Source organism: Ranitomeya imitator, chromosome 4 (genome assembly GCF_032444005.1).
Source record: "Ranitomeya imitator isolate aRanImi1 chromosome 4, aRanImi1.pri, whole genome shotgun sequence".
Taxonomy (NCBI): Eukaryota; Metazoa; Chordata; class Amphibia; order Anura; family Dendrobatidae; genus Ranitomeya; species Ranitomeya imitator.
Genome location: NC_091285.1, coordinates 211,063,096 through 211,086,822, shown reverse-complemented (window position 1 = coordinate 211,086,822; position 23,727 = coordinate 211,063,096).

Genomic DNA, 23,727 nt, shown 5'->3' with positions numbered 1-23,727 from the left:
CCGGCCTTACACAGTTTACTGGACTCACAATTTCAAACCCCTTCTGATCCAGCGTAAAGGTGGTCCCCTGACATCCTTTTGTTTACAAGTCGCTTGAAAATAAGTGCTTTAGCTGAAGATGAACGCAGCAGCCAATCGGTGTCATTAGTGTCAAAAAATATTGCACATGGCCTCTGAGACCACTAATTGGGTGCAGAGTTCATGTGCCAATACAGCATGTAATTGATCGCGGCTTGCAAATAAACTGGACATAATGTCGGAAGCATCCCGGATTGAAGAGTATAGATGTTCTTTTGTATACTTCTGATGCTGAATTTTATGTTTATGATGCAGGAGATGTTTTCTTCTGATGACTCTTCCACAAAGGCTAAATTTGTGCAGGTGTCTCTGAACAGTAGAACAATGTACCCACAACTCCAGTCTGCTAAATCTTTCTAAAGGTCCTTTGCAGTTAAGTGGGGGTCTGATTTGCTTCTCTTGCAATCCTACGAGCAGCTTTCACTGATATTTTGCTTGGTTTTCCAGATTTTATCTTGACCTTGACTGTTCCTGATGACTGCCATTTCTTAATTACATTTCAAACTGAGGAAAGGGCAACTTGCTTTGCTATATTCTTATAGCCTTCTCCTGCATTATGGGCCTCCACCATTTTCATTTTCAGAGTGCTAGGCAGCTGTTTAGAAGAACCCAAGGCTGTAGTTTTTTGGCAGAAGGTTACAGGGGGCTGGGTTTTTATAAAGCTGGGAAATCTGCATCACCTGGCCTTTCCTAACAATGATAGTGAACAAGTCATAACCCTAATAGGCTAATTAAGGTCTGAAATCTTGGGCAAAGTTATCTGAGCACACAAATCTCCAAGGATGCCCACACTTTTCCTTTTTATAATTTTTAAAATGTGAAAAACTCAAATATTTTTTTTGCCTAAAATATAAAGAAAATGTGTTGTCTTTAACTTTAGCCTTTTTAGAGATCATTTAATCTTCAACTTGCTTAACTGTTCACAATAACAGTGATTTTGACCAGGGATGCTTAAACCTTTACATGCCACTGTAGGTATGATTCATCCTTTCCTCCATTGCAATGATCATGGGATCGAACTTAAATGAGCGAAGTTTCTTGTAAAGTGGTTTGATATGGCAGTCAATATTAAGCTATGAAGTATTCTATTTAAATTGCACAAGGTGTCTGACCTGGTATGGTGCTTAACTCAAGCATTCCAGACACAAGTTCTAGTTTGGAAATGGGGTGTAATAAAGAAAAAAAAATCTAAAAATAAATCATTATGATTGATGAGATTCTGCTGTAAAGTTATTTCCAGTTGTACAAGAACCAATTATTAATAAGTAGAAACCTGAGCTGCAAATATGTTTCAATTAGCTTGTGGTTATCAAACACTTGTAGTGCTTCATTGCTATAAAATCATGAATGACATCTCAAGGACTCTGGGGTGTCTGTCTGCTAAGATCATGTGTGAACTTCTGTACAAGAGTGGATCTGGAAGGTGAAGTTGTATCAGACAGTGTTATACTAATACATATATCCTACATATTGCAGTTACTTGAGTTAAAAAGACTTATCTGGCAGCATATTATTTTCTTGGCTTATGCTGGAGGAACATGCTAGTTAACACCTGTTCTCGCCTTGCATGGTGGTATTTGAATCTGTCTACTCTGTGTTAAATTTAAGTATGACTGACAAAACAGTCAGGTCCTATCCGGATTTTGGAGCCATTTACCATCACTGATGTAACAATTAATTTTCAGAAAATATTTATTGTATATGTTCATATTAGATGAAGGTGGGGGGGCCAAAGATTATAATTTAGCCATTAAATATATGAGGGGAAAGAAATGCAAGAGCGCAATAGGGTCTTTTCCATGTTAAAGGGTTGGTATTTATAAGTAGAACCCCTCTCTTTTCGTGGTTGTGTGAGACACTTATAGAGCCTGAGTACCAGATGCAGCAGCTTTCATGAAAACAGTAGATTTAAATAGCGCTCTACATGTATGGCTGTCCTGAAGAAGGAGTCATTGGACTCTGAATCGCGTTGACAAAAAAACTACAATTCTATTACAAATATTTGTGTCAAATTCCAAAGAGTGCAGAAATTACTTCCTATTCTGCTATTTAAATATATGAGGGAGATATACTTAGCAAACATATTGGAACTCTGTCTGCATGACATGAATAATATCTGGACTATTTTTGCACCACAATAGACAGTGTAAAGGCCCATGTGCCTGTTGGATAAAATTACGTGGACGCCTTTAAGGGCCATGAATTATAGCAAGAAATCTTGTTATTTAGTAAGTGGGAGATTGGTCCGTTCGGGAGGGAGGACCATAAACTATAGGGGTCTGTGAAATCCGGCTCAAAGATGTATGGGATCAAGCCAATTGGAATTTTGTTCAGGAAAAGAAAAGAAGGTGGATGATTTGGTATCAGTGAACGTTTAATTAGGATGGTCGTGGAAAGGATTTCATTAAAGCTAATGTTTGAAATAGGGTAATTGGTCCATAACAATTTTCCCAAATCCTGACCCAATAATTGCATTTCTAAATGTACTTGTGCATCTTTATCTACCAAATGTGTTAATTTTATCCATTTGGCTATGTGTATGTTGTGAATTCTGCTCTTGAGCTCCCTCCGGTGGTTGTAAGTGGCACTTTTGTGAGTTCTGCTCTTGGGCTCCCTCCGGTGGTTTTAAGTGGTATGGCTGCTCCTTGGATTTAGCTGTCAGCAGCTGCTTCCACTGATTGTCTTTTTTGCTCGGCTATTTAGCCTGGCTCTTTCCTTCAGCTTGTGCCACTTGTCTATGGTTCCTGGTTGGATTCACATCTCTTTGGATTTCCCTGTTATCCTGACTAGTTCAGCAAAGCTAAGTCCTTGCTTGCTCTTTTCTGTCCACAGGTTGTGGACTTATCCGTTCTGTGCTTTCTATGTTTGTCCAGCTTGTCAGTATGAATTAATTCTGTGATGCTGGAAGCTCTGGGAAGCAGATTTACCCTCCATACCTTTAGTCAGATGTGGAGATTTTTGCAAACTCTGTGTGGATTTTTTGTAGTGTTTTATACTGACCGCACAGTATTCCATCCTGTCCTATCTATCTAGATAGACTGGCCTCCTATGCTCATCCTAGTTTCATTCAGTGTATGTCTTTTCCCTCTCCACTCACAGTCATTACTTGTGGGGGGCTATCTATCCTTTGGGGATTTTCTCTGAGGCAAGATAGTTTTCCTGCTTCTATCTTTAGGGGTAGTTAGTTCTCAGGCTGTGACGAGGTGCCTAGGGAGTTTTAGGAGCATCCCACGGCTACTTCTAGTGTTGTGTTGAGCTTAGGAACTGCGGTCAGTACAGATACCACTTCCTTCAGAGCTCGTTCCATGTTGCTCCTAAACCACCAGATCATAACAATGTATGGCATGATAATACGATAGCAGATCCAGAAGGCCCAGACCCCCCAGTTGTTTTGGGAGGATAAGTGTCTTAAAAGGTAATCTAGCTTGTTTAGCTTTCCAGATAAATTTTGAGATAATTTTATTTAGTGTGTTAAAGAAAGATTTCGGGAGTGAGATGGGGACCATGTTCATGACATAGGGGATTTTGGGTATGATGTATGACTTAAATATGTTCACTCTACCTATCCAGGACAGACAGGCTAAGTCAAATGAGGTGAGAAGGCTTCCAATGTTCTCCAGGATAGGGAAAAAGTTATGAAGGAAAAGGGAGTTTGGATCTTTGGAGATAAAGATGCCTAGATATTTAATTGTATTTTTAGGCCATTTAAAGGGTAAAGTATTTTTCAGAAAGTGAATATCTGACATATTTGCTGAAATATTAAGGGCTTCGGACTTATCAAGGTTGGTCTTAAAATTAGAAAGGTCCCCAAATATTGAGAAGGTTTGCAATAGCTTTGGGAAAGCGGTTTTCGGGTTGGAAATCCTAAGTAAGAGGTCGACTGCAAAGGCCGCTGCCTTTACTTCTAATTGGTTTATTCTAACTCCTCTAATTTCCCTGTCTTGTCTAATATGTTGTATAAGTGTCTCCATGATTAGAATAAATAAGGAAGGGGAGAGAGGGCAGCCCTGCCTGGTACCATTGCTTATCTTAAAGGATTCTGATAGGGTTCCATTAACTCTGACTTTAGCCATAGGTTGAGCATACAAGAACATTATAACTTCAATGAAGGGAGCGGGGAAGGCAAATTTCTGCAAGACACAAACCAAAAAGTGACAGCTTATACGATCAAAAGCCTTCTCAGCGTCAGTAGAGAGAATCGAGAGTAGCTGATGAGTATGTTTTGCATAGGAGATGGCCTGCAGAATCCTGGTGGAATTGTCTTTACCTTCTCTGCTTTTTACAAACCCAGCTTGATTAGGGTGGACCAGGTTCGCCAAAACCAGATTGATCCCAGTTGCCAAGAGCTTGGCCCATAATTTAACATCTGTATGAAGCAATGATATAGGGCGGTAACTACTGCACAGGGTGTCATCTCTCCCCTCCTTAGAAATTGTTGTAATATATGCTTCTAAGGTCAGGGGGGGAGGTGTAGTGCCTTGTAGGAAGGAGTTAAAGAGTTCAACTATGCGTGGGATTAAAACATCTGCAAATTTTTTATAGTAAACTATGGGAAAACCATCTGGACCTGGGGATTTCCCGTTCGGGATAGCCGCTAATATATCTGTCACCTCTAGGGTCGTGACTTCTTTCAGAAGTAACGCTTGGCCCAGAGGGGAAATCCCAGGTAAAGAGAGTGGTGTAAGGAAGTTATGTACAGGGTGGTAATTTGCTGATTTGGGAATGAAATAAAAAAATTATGATCATTAGAAAAATGTATTTTATATTTTAATTATACTGAACAGTAATGGAATTTTTAAATTACATGGTTTTAAATAGTGTATCTGGCAAATGTCGACCTTCGCTATCCACACACTGCTGCATACGTTTTCTGAAGTTTTCATGAACTCTAACAAGCATGTCCACTGGTATTCTGCCAATTTCAGCTTCAATATTGTTCCTTAGGTCTTCCAAGGTGTTGGGACGGTTGATATACACCTTAGACTTCAGGCAACCCCAAAGGAAAAAATCGCATGGGGCTAAATCTGGTGAGCGTGCTGGCCAGTTCACATCTCCCCTCAAAGAGATAAGCCGTCCAGGAAACATTTGCCTCAAACAATTCATGGTAACCCTCGCTGTGTGTGCAGTGGCACCATCCTGTTGGAACCATGTATCCTCTAGTTCCATTGCCTCAAGAGCCGGCTGAAAATAATCCTGTATCATAGACAAGTACCGTTCGGAGTTCACAGTTATGGCACGACCATTATCCTGAAAAAAGTAAGGACCAATGATGCCTACTCGTGATATGGCGCACCACACAGTGACGCGGTCCGAATGCAGAGGTCTCTCGTGAACTTCTCTGGGGTTTGTTTCACTCCAGTAACACATATTTTGTTTGTTTACACACCCACTGAGGTGAAAATGTGCCTCATCAGAAAAAAACACAATTGCGTCACGGGGTATCGTTGCTAACATGTCTTCACAAGAGGTCCGCCGTGTCAAATAGTCCCATGCTGACAAATGTTGGACCACGCACATTTTATACGGGTGAAAATTCAGTTCATCATGAAGAATCCGGTGGAGAGAACGTCTTGAAATGCCAAGAGCAAATGATTGCTTCCGAGCAGAGCGTTTCGGAGATTGCAGTACTGCTGCTCTAACTCTCTCGATGTTTTGTGGTGTTGTAATCCTGTATATTCTGTGAAGCCTGGAGGGGTCTACCATGGGAACGGGTGTGTCTAAATTATACAGCGAGTGGTAGTAGTTTTGAAAGGCTTGAGCTATATCCTTTGATTAGTCAGTTCTAACATTACTGTTTAAGCAAATCTGCTTTATAAAATATTTCTCCTTTTGTTTTTTAAGCAACCTGGAAGTAAGTTTACTACCTTTGTTGCATATAGATTTTGTGTCTATATCTTGCAAACATTTTACCAGTAGAGATGTTTAGTAGATCTTTAAGTCATGCACTGTCACTTTTAAGCACACGCACTTATTTTTTGTGATATATGACTTTGCAGTGATTTATTCATATACCCCATGCCATATGCACTTTACAGGTTTTATTTTGTATGCACTGTCACTTTATTTATGTGCCTGTGCTATTCATGTTATGATTATGATCTAGTCAATCACTTATAAGTTTTGTACTCTTAACCCCTTAATCCCATATGACGTACTATCCCGTCCAGGTGACCTGGGACTTAATTCCCAGTGACGGGATAGTACGTCATATGCGATCGGCCGCGCTCACGGGGGGAGCGCGGCCGATCGCGGCCAGGTGTCAGCTGACTATCGCAGCTGACATCCGGCACTATGTGCCAGGAGCGGTCATGGACCGCTCCCGGCACATTAACCCTCGGCACACCGCGATCAAACATGATCGCGATGTGCCGGCGGTACAGGGAAGCATCGCGCAGCGAGGGGGCTCCCTGCGTGCTTCCCTGAGACGATCGGTACACGGTGATGTACTCACCGTGTACCGAGCGTCTTCTCCCTGCAGTCCCCGGATCCAAAATGGCCGCGGGGCTGCATCCGGGTCCTGCAGGGAGTACTTCCGGGTCGCCTGCAGGTGCTGGTAAGCCTGCAGCGATGTCAGTGAGATCGCCGATCTTACAGAGTGCTGTGCAAACTGTAAGATCGGCGATCTGTGATGTCCCCCCCCTGGGACAAAGTAAAAAAGTTAAAAAAAAAATTTCCACATGTGTAAAAAAAAAAAAAAAAAATTACTAAATAAATGAATTAAAAAATATATATTATTCCCATAAATACATTTCTTTATCTAAAAAAAAAACAAAAAAAACAATAAATGTACACATATTTAGTATCGCCACGTCCGTAACGACCCGACCTATAAAACTGTCTCACTAGTTAACCCCTTCAGTGAACACCGTAAGAAAAAAAAAAAAAACGAGCCAAAAAACAACGCTTTGTTATCATACCGCCGAACAAAAAGTGGAATAACACGCGATCAAAAAGACGGATATAAATAACCATGATACCGCTGAAAATTTCATCTTGTCCCGCAAAAAACGAGCTGCCACAAAGCATAATAAGCAAAAAAATAAAAAAGTTATAGTCCTGAGAATAAAGCGATGCCAAAATAATTATTTTTTCTATAAAATAGCTTTTATCGTATAAAAGCGGCAAAACATAAAAAAATGATATAAATGAGGTATCGCTGTAATCATACTGACCCGACGAATAACACTTCTTCATCCAATTTACCAAACGCGGAACGGTATAAACGCCTCCCCCAAAAGAAATTCATGAATAGCTGGTTTTTGGTCATTCTGCCTCACAAAAATCGGAATAAAAAGTGATCAAAATCTGTCACGTGTCCAAAAATGTTACCAATAAAAACGTCAACTCGTCCCGCAAAAAACAAGACCTCACATGACTCTGTGGACCAAAATATGGAAAAATTATAGGTCTCAAAATGTGGAGACGCAAAAACTTTTTTGCTATAAAAAAAGCGTATTTTAGTGTGTGACGGCTGCCAATCATAAAAATCCGATATAAAAAACGCTATAAAAGTAAATCAAACCCCCCTTCATCACCCCCTTAGTTAGGGAAAAATAATAAAATTAAAAAAATGTATTTATTTCCATTTTCCCATCAGGGCTAGGGTTAGGGTTAGGGCTAGGGTTAGGGCTAGGGTTAGGGTTGGGGCTAGGGTTAGGGCTAGGGTTGGGGCTAGGGTTGGGGCTAGGGTTAGGGCTAGGGCTAGGGTTAGGGTTGGGGCTAGGGTTAGGGTTGGGTCTAGGGTTGGGGTTAGGGTTAGGGTGGGGCTAAAGTTAGGGTTAGGGTTGGGGCTAAAGTTAGGGTTAGGGTTGGGGCTAAAGTTAGGGTTAGGGTTTGGATTATATTTACGGTTGGGATTAGGGTTGGGATTAGAATTAGGGGTGTGTCAGGGTTAGGGGTGTGGTTAGGGTTACCGTTGGGATTAGGGTTAGGGTGTGTTTGGGTTAGGGTTTCAGGTAGAATTGGGGAGTTTCCACTGTTTAGGCACATCAGGGGCTCTCCAAACGCGACATGGCGTCCGATCTCAATTCCAGCCAATTCTGCTTTGAAAAGTAAAACAGTGCTCCTTCCCTTCCGAGCTCTCAGGTGCACCCAAACAGGGGTTTATCCCAACATATGGGGTATCAGCGTACTCAGGACAAATTGGACAACAACTTTTGGGGTCCAAGTTCTCTTGTTATCCTTCGGAAAATAAAAATGTGGGGGCTAAAAATCATTTTTGTGGGAAAAATAAGATTTTTTTTATTTTCGCGGCTCTGCGTTGTAAACTGCAGTGAAACACTTGGGGGTTCAAAGTTCTCACAACACATCTAGATAGGTTCCTCGGGAGGTCTAGTTTCCAATATGAGGTCACTTGTGGGGGGTTTGTACTGTTTGGGTACATCAGGGGCTCAGCAAATGCAACGTGATGCCTGCAGACCAATCCATCTAAGTCTGTATTCCAAATGGCGCTCCTTCCCTTCCGAGCTCTGCCATGCACCCAAACAGTGCTTCCCCCCCACATATGTGGTATCAGCGTACTCAGGACAAATTGGACAACAACTTTTGGGGTCCAATTTATCCTGTTACCCTTGTGAAAATACAAAACTGGGGACTAAAAAATCATTTTTGTGAAAAAAAAAAAGAATTTTTATTTTCACGGCTCTGCGTTATAAACTGTAGTGAATCACTTGGGGGTTCAAAGTTCTCACAACACATCTAGATAAGTTCCTTTGGGGGTCTAGTTTCCAATATGGGGTCACTTGTGGGGGGTTTCTACTGTTTGGGTACATCAGGGGCTCTGCAAATGCAACGTGACGCCTGCAGACCAATCCATCTAAGTCTGTATTCCAAATGGCGCTCCTTCCCTTCCGAGCTCTGCCATGCACCCAAACAGTGCTTCCCCCCACATATGGGGTATCAGCATACTCAGGACAAATTGGACAACAACTTTTGGGGTCCAATTTATCCTGTTACCCTTCTGAAAATACAAAACTGGGGACTAAAAATCATTTTTGTGAAAAAAAAAAAGAATTTTTATTTTCACGGCTCTGCGTTATAAACTGTAGTGAAACACTTGGGGGCTCAAAGCTCTCAAAACACATCTAAATAAGTTCCTTAGGGGGTCTACTTTCCAAAATGGTGTAACTTTAGGGTGGTTTCAATGTTTAGGCACATCAGGGGCTCTCCAAACGCAACATGGCATCCCATCTCAATTCCAGTCAATTTTGCATTGAAAGGTCAAATCGCGCTCCTTCCCTTCCGAGCTCTGCCATGCGCCCAAACAATGGTTTACACCCACATATGGGGTATCAGCGTACTCAGGACAAATTGCACAACAACTTTTGTGGTCTAATTTCTTCTCTTACACTTGGGAAAATAAAAAATTGGGGGCAAAAAGATCATTTTTGTGAAAAAATATGATTTTTTATTTTTACGGCTCTGCATTATAAACTTCTATGAAGCACTTGGTGGGTCAAAGTGCTCACCACACATCTAGATAAGTTCCTAAAGGGGTCTACTTTCCAAAATGGTGTCACTTGTGGGGGGTTTCAATGTTTAGGCACATCAGGGGCTCTCCAAACGCAACATGGCGTCCCATCTCAATTCCAGTCAATTTTGCATTGAAAAGTCAAATGGTGCTCCTTTCCTTCCGAGCTCTGCCATGCGCCCAAACAGTGGTTTATCCCCACATATGGGGTATCAACGTACTCAGGACAAATTGTACAACAACTTTTGGGGTCCATTTTCTCCTGTTACCCTTGGTAAAATAAAACAAATTGGAGCTGAAATAAATTTTGTGTGAAAAAAAGTTAAATGTTCATTTTTATTTAAACATTCCAAAAATTCCTGTAAAACACCTGAAGGTTTAATAAACTTCTTGAATGTGGTTTTGAGCACCTTGAGGGGTGTAGTTTTTAGAATGGTGTCACACTTGGGTATTTTCTATCATATAGACCCCTCAAAATGACTTCAAATGAGATGTGGTCCCTAAAAAAAATGGTGTTGCAAAAATGAGAAATTGCTGGTCAACTTTTAACCCTTATAACTCCCTAACAAAAAAAAAATTTTGGTTACAAAATTGTGCTGATGTAAAGTAGACATGTGGGAAATGTTACTTATTAAGTATTTTGTGTGACATCTCTGTTATTTAAGGGTATAAAAATTCAAAGTTGGAAAATTGCGAAATTTTCGCCAAATTTCCATTTTTTTCACAAATAAACGCAAGTTATATCGAATAAATTTTACCACTAACATGAAGTACAATACATCACGAGAAAACAATGTCAGAATCGCCAAGATCCGTTGAAGCGTTCCAGAGTTATAACCTCATAAAGGGACAGTGGTCAGAATTGTAAAAATTGGCCCGGTCATTAACGTGCAAACCACCCTCGGGGCTTAAGGGGTTAAAGCTTTTGAAGATTAATGAAGTTTCACCTTTTGGCTATAACATAATAATATTTAGATGAGTACCTTTTTGAGATCCATTTATTAATATTACCTCTTTTTTCCACACGGACATATGAGATGTTATGTAACTGCTCATACAAATTTTAAACTGATTTTCTGATTAGATTGGGACCAAACATTGATGTATTTACCCTATGATCTTTTCTTTATATGACCTGCATTTAATAGCCCTCTGTACTGTTACATACTTAGACTTATAACCGGCTCATGCAGCATTGCATGAACCTCTGATTTCTTCCACTATGGCTAGTCAGAACAATGAAAGCAATTGTTACCATCCACCTTTTGTGCCTCCCCTATTTCCTTATAGATTGTAAGCTCTTGGTATCTGTTGATCTATGTGTTTATTGTTATGCTGTAATGTCTATTGTCTGTACAAATCCCCTCTAAAATGTAAAGTTCTGCGGAATATGTTGGCGCTATAGAAATAAAAATTATTATTATTATTATTATGACCTCTCCTTTTTTACTTGTTTTATATAATTGTTAACTGTTTCAATAAAATTTGTGCTTTTTAATGACTTGTTGTTCGTGGGAGTATTTTTTGGAGGTTGCATGTGCATTATTGGGAGAGATGTTTATCAGGATTAGAAATGAGCAAGCACTAAAATGCACGAATGCTCATTACTTGAACCAAGGAATTTATGATGCTCCGGTGCTCGTTTCTAGTAACGAGTATAATGGGAGTCAATGGGAAATCCAAACATTTTTTCCGTTGACACTATGAGGTTTGGCGGGCCGTGAAAAATTTGAAATGGATTGATAAAGTGCTGAATGTAAGGAGAACAGCATGGGGAAGACCCTTGGAAGCATCTCTGACTCCCAGATCGCTGCTGAGAACAATGGTGTCACACGCTTGCTCCACTTTAAGGACTGACAATAAAACATTCAAAATCATACATAAATTTTACATGAAAAAAATGTTGAGAAACATATTTTTCTGTACAATTACTTGTATATAAGGCAAGATTTCAAACGGATTTTAAACAAATTTATAATATAAAAGAAAAAATGTAATTTATTCTAAAAAAAATTGGAAATGACTGTGTAATTTATGAAGGAAGCAAGAAGTGCCAAAAATTAGGGACTCAGAGGGACTCAGATACACCCTGTATTGTACATAAAGGAGGGCCTCATACACATTTTTTTTTCAAATTGTTATGTAGTGGTACTCTTGGACTCATAAAGGCTATGCAGTAAGTGCAAATCCTGCCAACAATTACAAGCAAGGTCATCCATACACTCTTGAAGGCACTAACTTTAGTGCCTTGTTCAAATATTGTAAACAAAGTGTAGTTGTGGTACTCCCACACTCATAAAGGCTTTGCACAAAGTGCAAAGCCAGGAAAAAAATATTATGAGGATCAAACAGTCATCCATAGACTATAGAAGGCAACAACTGGCGGGCCTCATTCAAATATTGAACATTAAAAACACGTAATGTTCTGCTGTTATCTGGTGGTGTAGAAAAGTTGGGCCTAATCCATTTTTTTATGAGAGTGAGCCTGTCAGCACTTTCTATTGACAAACAAAAGCGCCTGACTGTTATTACCCCTCCCCCCACTTTCCTGGTGGCACTGCAAACCTGCTCAGGCAAGACACTAGTGGCAGTGCTGCACTACACTTTCTAGGCATAGAGGGACAGCTCATAACAGGTGTCCAGCTTTTAGACATAATAGCTGAAGGTCGCATAGATAGGAATTATAGAGTACACTGGTTTTGTTGGCCACTTACTGCTTGACCATCTTTAACCCCTTCATGACATGTGCCGTACTAGTACAGCGTATGTTGTCTCCCCCTTAGAGCTGGGCTCCGGCGCTGAGCCCACATCAAAGTCGCGGCATGTCAGCTGTTTTGTACAGCTGACATCTGCGCGCAATAGTGGCAGGTGGAATCGCAATCCACCCGCCGCTATTATCTAGTTAAATGCTGCTCTCAAACACTGACAGCGGCATTTAACTACTGACTCCGGCCATTGGGCCGGAAATGCACGCATCGCTAACCTCCGTCATGTGATCGGGGGTCAGCGATGTGTCGGCATTAGTGATGAGCGAATATACTCGGTACTCAAGATTTCCCGAGAATGCTCGGGTGTCCTCCGAGTATTTGTAAGTACTCCGAGACTTAGTTTTCAGCGCCGCAGCAGAATGATTTACATCTGTTAGCCAGCATAAGTACATGTGGGGATTCCCTAGCAACCAGCCAACCCCCACATGTACTTATGCTGGCAAGTAGCTGTAAATCATTCAGCTGCGGCGCTGAAAACTAAATCTCCGAGCACTAAAAATACTCGGAGACCACCGGAGCGTGCTTGGGAAATCTCGAGTACCGAGTATATTCGCTCATCACTAGTCGGTATGACAACCTGAGGTCTCCTTGAGACCTCTATGGTTGTTGATGCCGGCTTGCTGTGAGCGCCACCCTGTGGTCGGCGCTCATAGCAAGTCTGTAATTCAGCTGCATAGGAACAATCTGATGATCACTCCTATGTAGCAGAGCCGATCCAGTTGTGCCAGCTTCTAGCCTCCCAAGTTTTAAAAAATATGAAAAAGATAGAAAAAATATAGAAGTTTAAATCACCCCCCCTTTCGCCCCATTCAAAATAAAACAATTAAAAAAAATCAAACATGCACATATTTGGTATCGCCACATTCAGAATCGCCCAATCTATCAATTAAAAAAAAGGATTAACCTGATCGTTAAAAGGCGTAGTGAGAAAAAAATTCAAAACACCAGAATTACGTTTTTTTTGGTCCCCGCGACTTTACATTAAGATGCAATAACGGGCGATCAAAAGAACGTATCTGCACAAAAGTGGTATCATTAAAAACGTCAGCTCGGCACGCAAAAAATAAGCCTGGGTATTGGAAAATGGCACAATTTTTTTTTTCAGCAAAGTTTGGATATTTTTTTCACCACTTAGATAAAAAATAACCTAGACATGCTTGGTGTCTATGAACTCGTAATGATGTGGAGAATCACAATGGCAGGTCAGTTTTAGCATTTATTGAGCCTAGCAAAAAAAAGCCAAACAAAAAGCAAGTGTGGGATTGCACTTTTTTTTGCAATTTCACCACACTTGGAGTTTTCTAGTACAAGACATGGTAAAACCAATGGTGTCGTTCAAAAGTACAACTCGTCCCACAAAAAATAAGCCCTCACATGGCCATATTAACGGAAAAATAAAAAAGTTGTCTCTGGGAAGGAGGGGAGCGAAAAACGAAAACGCAATAACGAAAAAGGGCTACGTCTTGAAGGGGTTAAAAACGTTTCCCTCCTAGTCAAAAATACCCGGTCATCAGGCCCTGGATTCTGGGAGGGTATCATGAAATTGACCCAAGCCTTTTACAGTGTACATCTGCCTCTTATGTGTGTTTCCCTTTCCTCTCCTTTCCTCTCCTCCTTGGTTGGGCAAGGAAGCTTACCCCCTGTCGCTAGCATTGTCTGATGGGAATTTTTTCAACATATTTTCCAACATGGCCTTCTGGCATAGCACCATTTCACAAGACCGCTTCAACTCAGGAAAAGAGATGCAATGTTTTGCTTGTAGTATGGGTCTAGCAGGATGAACAATTAGTACTCTTTTTAGCCATGATGAATGTAACACTAGGGTCACGGGAAAGGCAGCGGTACATAAAGTCTGCCATATGTACCAAGGTCCCTACAGTCCACATTTCCCTGTTTTCACCATAATTTGTACTTTCCATCTCCTCCTCCTCCATCTCTTTCTCCTCATTCCCCTCCTCAGCTAACGCACATAGGAGAGAAGGGAAGAAGCTTGTGTGGGTACTAGCTTTTGTTGCATTAGCCACCAGTTCCTGTTCCTCCTCCTCTTCCTCAGTCTCCACCTCCTCATTGTTACCCTATCTGCACTGAGTAGTATCTTCTTGTCTTCCTCCATCTCCATCTGGTCCGCATGCAAAGCTTCATGTTTAATTGTCCGCAGTGACTGTTTAATTAGGCACAGAAGTGGGAAGTGGGATCATCACTGCTCCCCATCTTTGTGAAGTCCTAAAAGTCTTTCAGAACCGCACAAATGTCAGACATCCATGCCCACTCTTCAGTTGTTATGTGTGGAGGCTGACCACAATAATGACATGCTTGTTGGAGCTGGTACTCCACAACTGGCCTCTGCTGCTCACAAAGCTTTGCTAGCATGTGCAGTTGAGTTCCAGCGCATGGTCACTTCGCACACCAGTCGATGAGCTGGCACTTGCATGTGCTGCTGACGCACTGCCACAGCGGCGGCAGCTGTACCCAACTTGCAGAAATCTACTCTTACGTGGCGTACCTTTGCCAGAAGCTCTGGCAAATATGGGTAGGTTTTGAAAAACTGCTGAGCAAACAAGATGAGTACGTGGGCCAAGCATGGTATGTGTGTGAGCTTGCCAAGCTTCTCAGCTGCAACCAGGTACGGCCATTATCACACATGACTATGCCTGGTTGTATGTTCAGTGGCAATAGATCTGTCTAGTCTGTTATTCCTTTCAATAACTTTGCCACGCTCTGTGGTTTGTCTCGTAGACAAATTAGCTTCAGCACAGCCTCAAGCCGCTTCAGTGAGGCAGTGTTGCAAAGCTTCCAGTTGATGCAGATGACGTACTCTGAAATAACACATCAGAGATGGTGGATGAGGTGAAGCAGGAGGGGATGCAGGAACTGGTGTAGGAGGTGGAGGAAACCCTGATGGAAGAAGGGCCAGCAATCCTCGGCATGCCTTGCCAGGGTGGGACTCGGGCTCCACATTGTTCACCCAGTGTGCTGCAGGGAAATGTAGTGTCTCTGGCCACCAGTGCTAGTCTACATGTTGGTCGCTGAGTGGACAATCCCAGTAACCACGTTGGTCCTGGATACATGCAGGTACAAGGCAGGGATGCCACAACAGGAGAAATAGTGGCGGCTGGGGATCCAAGGGACCAAATTTGTACACCTGTAGCAGAACAAATTTTGTTTTTAGTTTCAAACTAACAAAATTTCACAAAAACCAAGTCCTACAGTACAGGGTGGGCCATTTATATGGATACACCTGGGTGGGACATTTGTATGGATAAACCTAAATGGGAATGGTTGGTGATATCAACTTCCTGTTTGTGGCATATTAGTATGTGGGAGGGGGAAAACTTTTCAAGATGGATGGTGAATATGGCGGTCATTATGAAGTTGGCCATTTTGGATGCAACTTTATAAATGGCCCACCCAGGTGAATCCATATAAATGGCCCACTCTGTATATATGACATTAGTGTACTTTGAAACAACCAAATTTGTACACCTGTAGCAGGCCATTTTTGGTTTCAATTTCAAACCAACGAGATTTCACACAGAGCAGGTTCTATAGCATATATTACAGTAGTCATATTGTGTACCAGGCCAAGCTGTTTTTCAACATTTTAACACACCGTAATTTTACACAAAGCATGTTAAACTGTATAAATTACTAATTTAATCCAGAAAAAAAATTGGCATTTTAGTTAGCACCGTAATGCAACAATAGCTGCTTTAAACTATATGGATGACTAATTGAATCCAGATACATTTTTCAATGCTTTTTTGGAGTCTTATATACCACTGAAATGTCACTGAAAGCACCTAATGCTCTGTGGATCACTTATTGAATACAGACACTTTTTTTTTGGGGGGGGGGGAAGTTATATATCCCACCGAAAAGGACACAGAAAGCTCCTAATACTGTATGGATGACTAATTGAATTCTGACCAATTTGTGAATGCTGTTTTGGAGTGTTATATACCACAGAAATGTTCTACAAAGCACGTAATAGTTTATGGGTAAGTGATTGAGGTTTACTTACCATTGTAATGTAACAATAACTGTGTTAAATTGTATGGATAACTAATTGAATCCAGAAAAAAAATTGCAATGTAAATATTTTGAAAGTGTAGTTGATGTACTTTTACACTCTTAAAGGTAGAAAGTGCAAAGGCAGGAAAAAACTATCCGTAGATCCCTGAAAAGCAACAACTGTTGGGCCTCATTAAAATATTTTTAAAGTGTAGATGCTGTACTCCCACACTCATAAAGGCTTTGCAAAAAAGTGCAAAGCCAGGAAAAAAAATATAAGAAGGGTCATCCATACACCCCTGAAGGCAACAATTGGAGTGCCTCATTCATATATTGAATATTTAAAACACTTTACATGCTGCTGTTATCTAATGGTGTGGAAAAGTGAGGACTAGTGTTGAGCGATACCTTCCGATATCGTAAAGTATCGGTATCGGATAGGATCGGCCGATATTCAAAAAATATCGGATATCGCCGATACCGATACCCGATCCCAATGCAAGTCAATGGGACCAAAATATCGGAATTAAAATAAACCCTTTCTTTCCTTGTAGGTTCATTCTACATGAAGGAAAACAACTAAGAATAATGCAGGATGTATTTGGGGAGGTGGCGGAGACATTAAAGTCATAGAGGTTTAGCCCAATCAAATAGAATAGCATGTTTTGTTTTTTTTAAAGACGTTCGGAGTGACAAAGATATTGACTATGTAAATTTTTTTTTTATTTTGTCAGATATTGATGTTTCACTATTCCACGCCCTTCCCCTTCTTTTTTTTTTACTTTTCCCACACTTTCATCTTCATCATCATCAGCATCTTTGACATCAACTTCTTCTTCACCTTATTCATCTTCTTCTTCATCCTTTACCTTTTTTTTTTTAATACATTCTTCATATTCATTTTATTCAACTATTATTATTCTTCCTATTCTATATATTCATTTTATTCAACTGTTATTATTCTTCCTATTCTACTTCTTCATCATATTCTCATTTGTGACAGGCATTCCCGTAGTTGTTATCTATAAAAGTTGGAAGATTACACCTTCCGTTCTGCCAGTCACAAAAGTTACATTTGTCCGCGTTCAGTTTGGCCTGCAGCATCAGGCTTTACCCAGGGGCACCACGACGAGGAACGGACTCACCCCCATACACTGCTTAGTCTTCTTCTGCATATAATTTAGATAATATCTTTTGCTCTGATATTAAGTGTTATGCTTAATGTTCTTCTGCTCTTTGTTCTGCAGCCTCTTGTTCTTCTGCTTCTCGGTCTTCCATGTCGTCGTCTCCAGGGTCGTCGTCTCCAGTGTCGTCGTCTCCGCCGTCGTCGTCTCCGCCGTCGTCGTCGTCATCGGGGTGGTCTTCCGGGTCGTCGACGTTAGGGTCTTCAACTTGGAAATGTAGCAGAAGGTACAAGAAGGCTGAGAAAATGCCAAGAACCAGCTGATGGAACTGGAACTCAGATGGCTACCCGAAGGTTCAAGAGCCTATGGAACTACCGAGGACCAGCTGACGTTACTGGAACCCGGTTACTAAGCAGGAGGTACCCGTGCTAAAAAGCACTACCAAGGACCGCCTGACGTTGGCGGAACTCGGATACCCAGAAGGAGGCACCTAAGCCAAAGGATCTGCCCGGAACCAGCTGACGGTACTGGAACCAGGATGGGGAGCAGAAGGTACAAGAGCAAAAGACACTGCCGAGAACCAGCTGACGGTACTGGAACCCGGATGGGTAGCCGAAGGTCCAAGAGCCAATGGAACTACCGAGGACCAGCTGACGTTACTGGAACCCGGTTACTAAGCAGGAGGTACCCGTGCCTGAAAGCACTACCAAGGACCACCTGACGTTGGTGGAACTTGGATACCCAGAAGGAGGCACCTAAGCCAAAGGCTCTGCCCGGAACCAGCTGACGGTACTGGAACCAGGATGGGGAGCAGAAGGTGCAAGAGCAAAAGACACTGCCGAGAACCAGCTGACGGTGCTGGAACCAGGTGGTGGACCCGAAGGGCCACAGGAGAGGAGAGAACAGCTAGGCCGCGAGGCAGCCGCAGTTACCGAACCCCAACAGTCCTACAGGGGGAGCTGGGCCTACTGGCACTACAGAACCAGCCTTGACTACCAATTCATGCAGCCCACATAGGAAGCTCCTAAACTGGAGGCACCCTGGAGTTGGCTAACTCGACCGCAACACGACGGGGCAAGCATAGGCGTCTCAGCGAGCTTGACACAACCCGGAAACAGCTGACGGTGCTGAAACCAGGTTTGGCACGAGGGAGTACCTGTGACAAAAACACTGCCGAGAACCAGCTGGCGGTGCTGGAACCCGGATGCGTTGCCCCAGTGTGCAAGAGCCAATGGCACGACCGAGGACCAGCTGACGGTGCTGGAACCCGGTTACTAAGCTGTAGGTGCCCGCGCTTAAAAGCACTACCAAGGACCGCCTGGTGTTGGCGGAACTTGGATACCCAGGAGGAGGCACCTAAGCCAAAGGCTTGGCCCGGAACCAGCTGACGGTGCTGGAACCAGGTGGTGGACCCGAAGGCCCACAGGAGAGGAGAGAACAGCTAGGCCGCGAGGCAGCCGCAGTTACCGAACCCCAACAGTCCTACAGGGGGAGCTGGGCCTACTGGCACTACAGAACCAGCCTTGACTACCAATTCATGCAGCCCACATAGGAAGCTCCTAAACTGGAGGCACCCTGGAGTTGGCTAACCCGACCGCAACACGACGGGGCAAGCATAGGCATCTCAGCGAGCTTGACACAACCCGGAAACAGCTGACGGTGCTGAAACCAGGTTTGGCACGAGGGAGTACCTGTGACAAAAACACTGCCGAGAACCAGCTGGCGGTGCTGGAACCCAGATGCGTTGCCTATTAAAGATTGTCTTCCTAGAACCCCAACTAGCGGTGCTGGAGCAAAGGGTAAGCAGGGGGAGCAGAGTGTAGGCCGAAGCCTGCACTGGAGGCAGCTTTGTGTCTGCGTTGAGTTTGCAGGACACTTTGCCGGCTACACAGTGGGAGAACAGCTGGCGTTGCTGAACCCCACTAACACAATGGCGGGTGTTTTTTTCTGTGCAGCTAGCACTTGCGGGCAAAAATTAGCGATGTTAGAGCCCGTGGTGAAGCAGGAGGAGGAGGAGAGGAGCAGAGTGTAGGCCGAAGCCTAGTTGAACCAATTTTAAAGGAAACCTTTAACCCCCCCTCAGGTGTTACAAATTACAAGAGACACACCTTGTGCAGTATTAATGCTGCACAAGTGAAAGGTTGCTCTATTAATTTGTCTACTTGCACACGCTGAATGAAAGACGTACACAATTTAGACCATTCTACAGTCAAACTGTAGTCGATGCGTGACTTGTCTTTTTAAGGAGACGCAGCACAGGTGTCCCAAATAACGCCTTGGTGCTTGGCGCAGCTTCCTGAGCATTGTTATTTGCTGTACAGGAGTCTGCGCTCTTGTGTTATCCCTTGGCAATGCCCTGTTAGCGCTGCCCGTCTTATGACCTCATTTCATGTTGGCCGGTGCGGTTAACGATGGCCATAAATCCCAGACCCACAGTGCCTTTTCATAAAGTTACACTGCGGTGCTGGGATTCGTGGCCTTGAGCAGTAAATATTTTAGCCGCTCACACACGTCCTTACACCTGCTTCAGACTGGGCGGCCTCTGCTGATCCCTTCTCGCATGCCGCGGCCATGAGGCTGCACAGTCTGAAGAAGGCGGAAGGAGATGAGTGACGACAGGCTAACATATGCACTGCTCGTGCCCATAAACCACACCCTCGCTGACAAAATAAATAAGAAACCGAGGGGCGTTGTTTGGAGTAGGGCGGACGCACAGGCGCAGCCAGCTAACCAATGATGTCAAAAGACGGGAAGCGCTACCAAGGGTGGTGCTGCGTATCATTAGAAAGGAAAGTCACACCTCAGGGACAGTGTAATGGTCTCAATGAGACACATTTTGTACGTGTTGAGTTCCACGTGGGCAAGTAGAAAAAGTCAGCCACCTTGTACAAATGCAGCAGTACTGCTGTACAAGGTAGCTGTTATACATAGAAACACCTGAGGGTGGGGGGCAGGCTCCCTTCAATTTCAGTTCATGTGCCTGCGTGGCGTTTGCAGGTCACGTTGCCGGCTACACAGCAGAGGAACAGCTGGCGTTGCTGAACCCCACTAACACATTGGCTGGTGTTTTTCTCTGTGCAGCTAGCACTTCCGGGCCAAAACTAGCGGTGTTTGAGCCCAGGGGCAGCAGCAGGAGGAGAGGAGCAGAGTGTAGGCCGAAGCCTGCACTGGTGGCAGCTTTTGGTCGGTTGTGCCAGCGTGGCTTGTGCTGGACACGATGCCGGCTACACAGCAGGGGAACAGCTGGCGCTGCTGAACCCCACTAACACATTGGCTGGTGTTTTTCTCTGTGCAGCTAGCACTTCAGGGCAAAAACTATCGGTGTTAGAGCCCAGGGTCAGCAGGAGGAGGAGGAGAGGAGCAGATTGTAGGCCGAAACCTAGTTGAACCAATTTCAAAGGTAACCTTTAACCCCCCCTCAGGTGTTGCAAGGTACAAGAGCCACACCTTGAACAGCATTAATGCTGCACAAGTCAAAGGTTGCTCTCTTAATTTTGCTCCTTGCACACGCTGAATAAAACACGTACACTATTTAGCCCATTATACTGTCAAACAGTAGTGGAGGCGTGACTTTGCTTTTGAAGAAGACGCAGCACAGGTGTCAAAATTTACACCTAGTTGCTGGGCGCTGATTCCTTACCGTTGTTATTTGCAGTACAGGAGACTGCGCTCTTGTGTTATCCCTTGGCAATACCCTGTTAGTGCAGGCCGTCTTATGACCTCATTTCATGTTGGCCGGTGCGGTTAACAATGGCCACAAATCCCAGAACCACAGTGCCTTTTCATAAAGTCACACTGCGGTGCTGGGATTCGTGGCCTTGTGCAGTAAATATGTTCGCCGCTTACACATGTCCTTACACCTGCTTCAGACTGGGCGGCCTCAGCTGATCCCTTATCGCCTGCCACGGCCATGAGGCCGCACAGTCTGAAGAAGGCGGAAGGAGGGGAGTGAAGACAGGCGAAGATATGCACTGCTCGTGCCCAGCAATCACACCCTCGCAGTCATAATATATGAGACAACGAGGGGCGTTGTGTCGGGCAGGGCGGACGCACAGGCACAGCCAGCCAACCAATGATGTCAGAAGACGGGAAGCGCTACCAAGGGTGGTGCTGCGTATCATTAGAAAGGAAAGTCACACCTCAGGGACAGTGGAATGGTCTCAATGAGACACATTTAGTATGTGTTTAATTAAACGTGGGCAAGGAGAAAAAGTCAGCCACCTTGTACAAATGCAGCATTACTGCTGTACAAGTTGGCTATTATACATAGAAACACCTGGGGGTGGGGAGCAGGCTCCCTTCAATTTCAGTTCATGTGCCTGCGTGGCGTTTGCAGGTCACGTTGCCGGCTACACAGCAGGGGAACAGCTGGCGCTGCTGAACCCCACAAACACATTGGCTGGTGTTGTTCTCTGTGCAGCTAGCACTTCCGAGCAAAAACTGGCAGTGTTTGAGCCCAGGGTCAGCAGGAGGAGAAGAGGAGCAGAGTGTAGGCCGAAGCCTGCACTGGTGTCAGCTTTTGGTCAGTTGTGCCAGCGTGGCTTGTGCTGGACACGATACCGGCTACACAGCAGGGGAACAGCTGGCGTTGCTGAACCCCACTAACACATTGGCTGGTGTTGTTCTCTGTGCAGCTAGCACTTCCTGGCAAAAACTGGCGGTGTTTGAGCCCAGGGTCAGCAGGAGGAGAAGAGGAGCAGAGTGTAGGCCGAAGCCTGCACTGGTGTCAGCTTTTGGTCAGTTGTGCCAGCGTGGCTTGTGCTGGACACGATGCCGGCTACACAGCAGGGGAACAGCTGGCATTGCTGAACCCCACTAACACATTGGCTGGTGTTGTTCTCTGTGCAGCTAGCACTTCCGGGCAAAAACTAGCGGTGTTTGAGCCCAGGGGCAGCAGGAGGAGGAGGAGAGGAGCCGAGTGTAGGCCGAAGCCTAGTTGAACCAATTTCAAAAGGTACCTTTAACCCCCCCTCAGGTGTTGCAAGGTACAAGAGCCACACCTTGTGCAGCAGTAATGCTGCACAAGTAAAAGGTTGCTCTATTAATTTTGCTCCTTGCACACGCTGAATAAAACACGTACACTATTTAGCCCATTATACTGTCAAACAGTAGTGGAGGCGTGACTTGTCTTTTTAAGGAGACGCAGCACAGGTGTCCAAAATAACACCTTGGTGCATGGGCGCAGCTTCCTGAGCGTTGTTATTTGCTGTACAGGAGTCTGCGCTCTTGTTATCCCTTGGCCATGCGCTGTGAGCGCTGCCTGTCTTCTGACCTCATTTCATGTTGGCCGGTGCGGTTAGCGATGGCCATGAAACCCAGACCCGCAGTGTCTTTTCTTTAAGTCACACTACGGGGCTGGGATTCGTGACCTTGCGCAGTAAATTTTTTCGCCTGTCACTCATGTCCTTACACCTGCATCAGACTGAGCGGCCACAGCTGATCCCTTATCGCATGCTGCGGCCATGAGGCCACACAGTCTGAAGAAGGCGGAAGGAGATGAGTTAAGACAGGCGAAGATATGCACTGCTCGTACCCATCAATCACACCTTCGCAGTCAAAATAAGTAAGACAACGAGGAGCATTGTTTAAGGCAGGGCGGACGCACAGGCGCAGCCAGCCAACCAATGATGTCAGAAGACGGGAAGCGCTACCAAGGGTGGTGCTGCGTATCATTAGAAAGGAAAGTCACACCTCAGGGACAGTGGAATGGTCTCAATGAGACACATTTAGTATGTGTTTAATTAAACGTGGGCAAGGAGAAAAAGTCAGCCACCTTGTACAAATGCAGCATTACTGCTGTACAAGGTGGCTGTTATACATAGAAACACCTGGGGGTGGGTGGCAGGCTCCCTTCAATTTCAGTTCATGTGCCTGCGTGGCGTTTGCAGGTCACGTTGCCGGCTACACAGCAGGGGAACAGCTGGCGGTGCTGAACCCCACTAACACATTGGCTGGTGTTCTTCTCTGTGCAGCTAGCATGTCTGGGCAAAAACTGGCGGTGTTAGAGCCCAGGATCAGCAGGAGGAGGAGAGGAGCAAAGTGTAGGCCGAGGCCTGCACTGGTGGCAGCTTTTGGTCTGTTGTGCCAGCGTGGCTTGTGCTGGACACGATGCCGGCTACACAGCAGGGGAACAGCTGGCGGTGCTGAACCCCACTAACACAATGGCGGGTGTTTTTCTCTGTGCAGCTAGCACTTCCGGGCAAAAACTAGCGGTGTTAGAGCCCAGGGTCAGCAGGAGGAGGAGAGGAGCAGAGTGTAGGCCGAAGCCTAGTTGAAC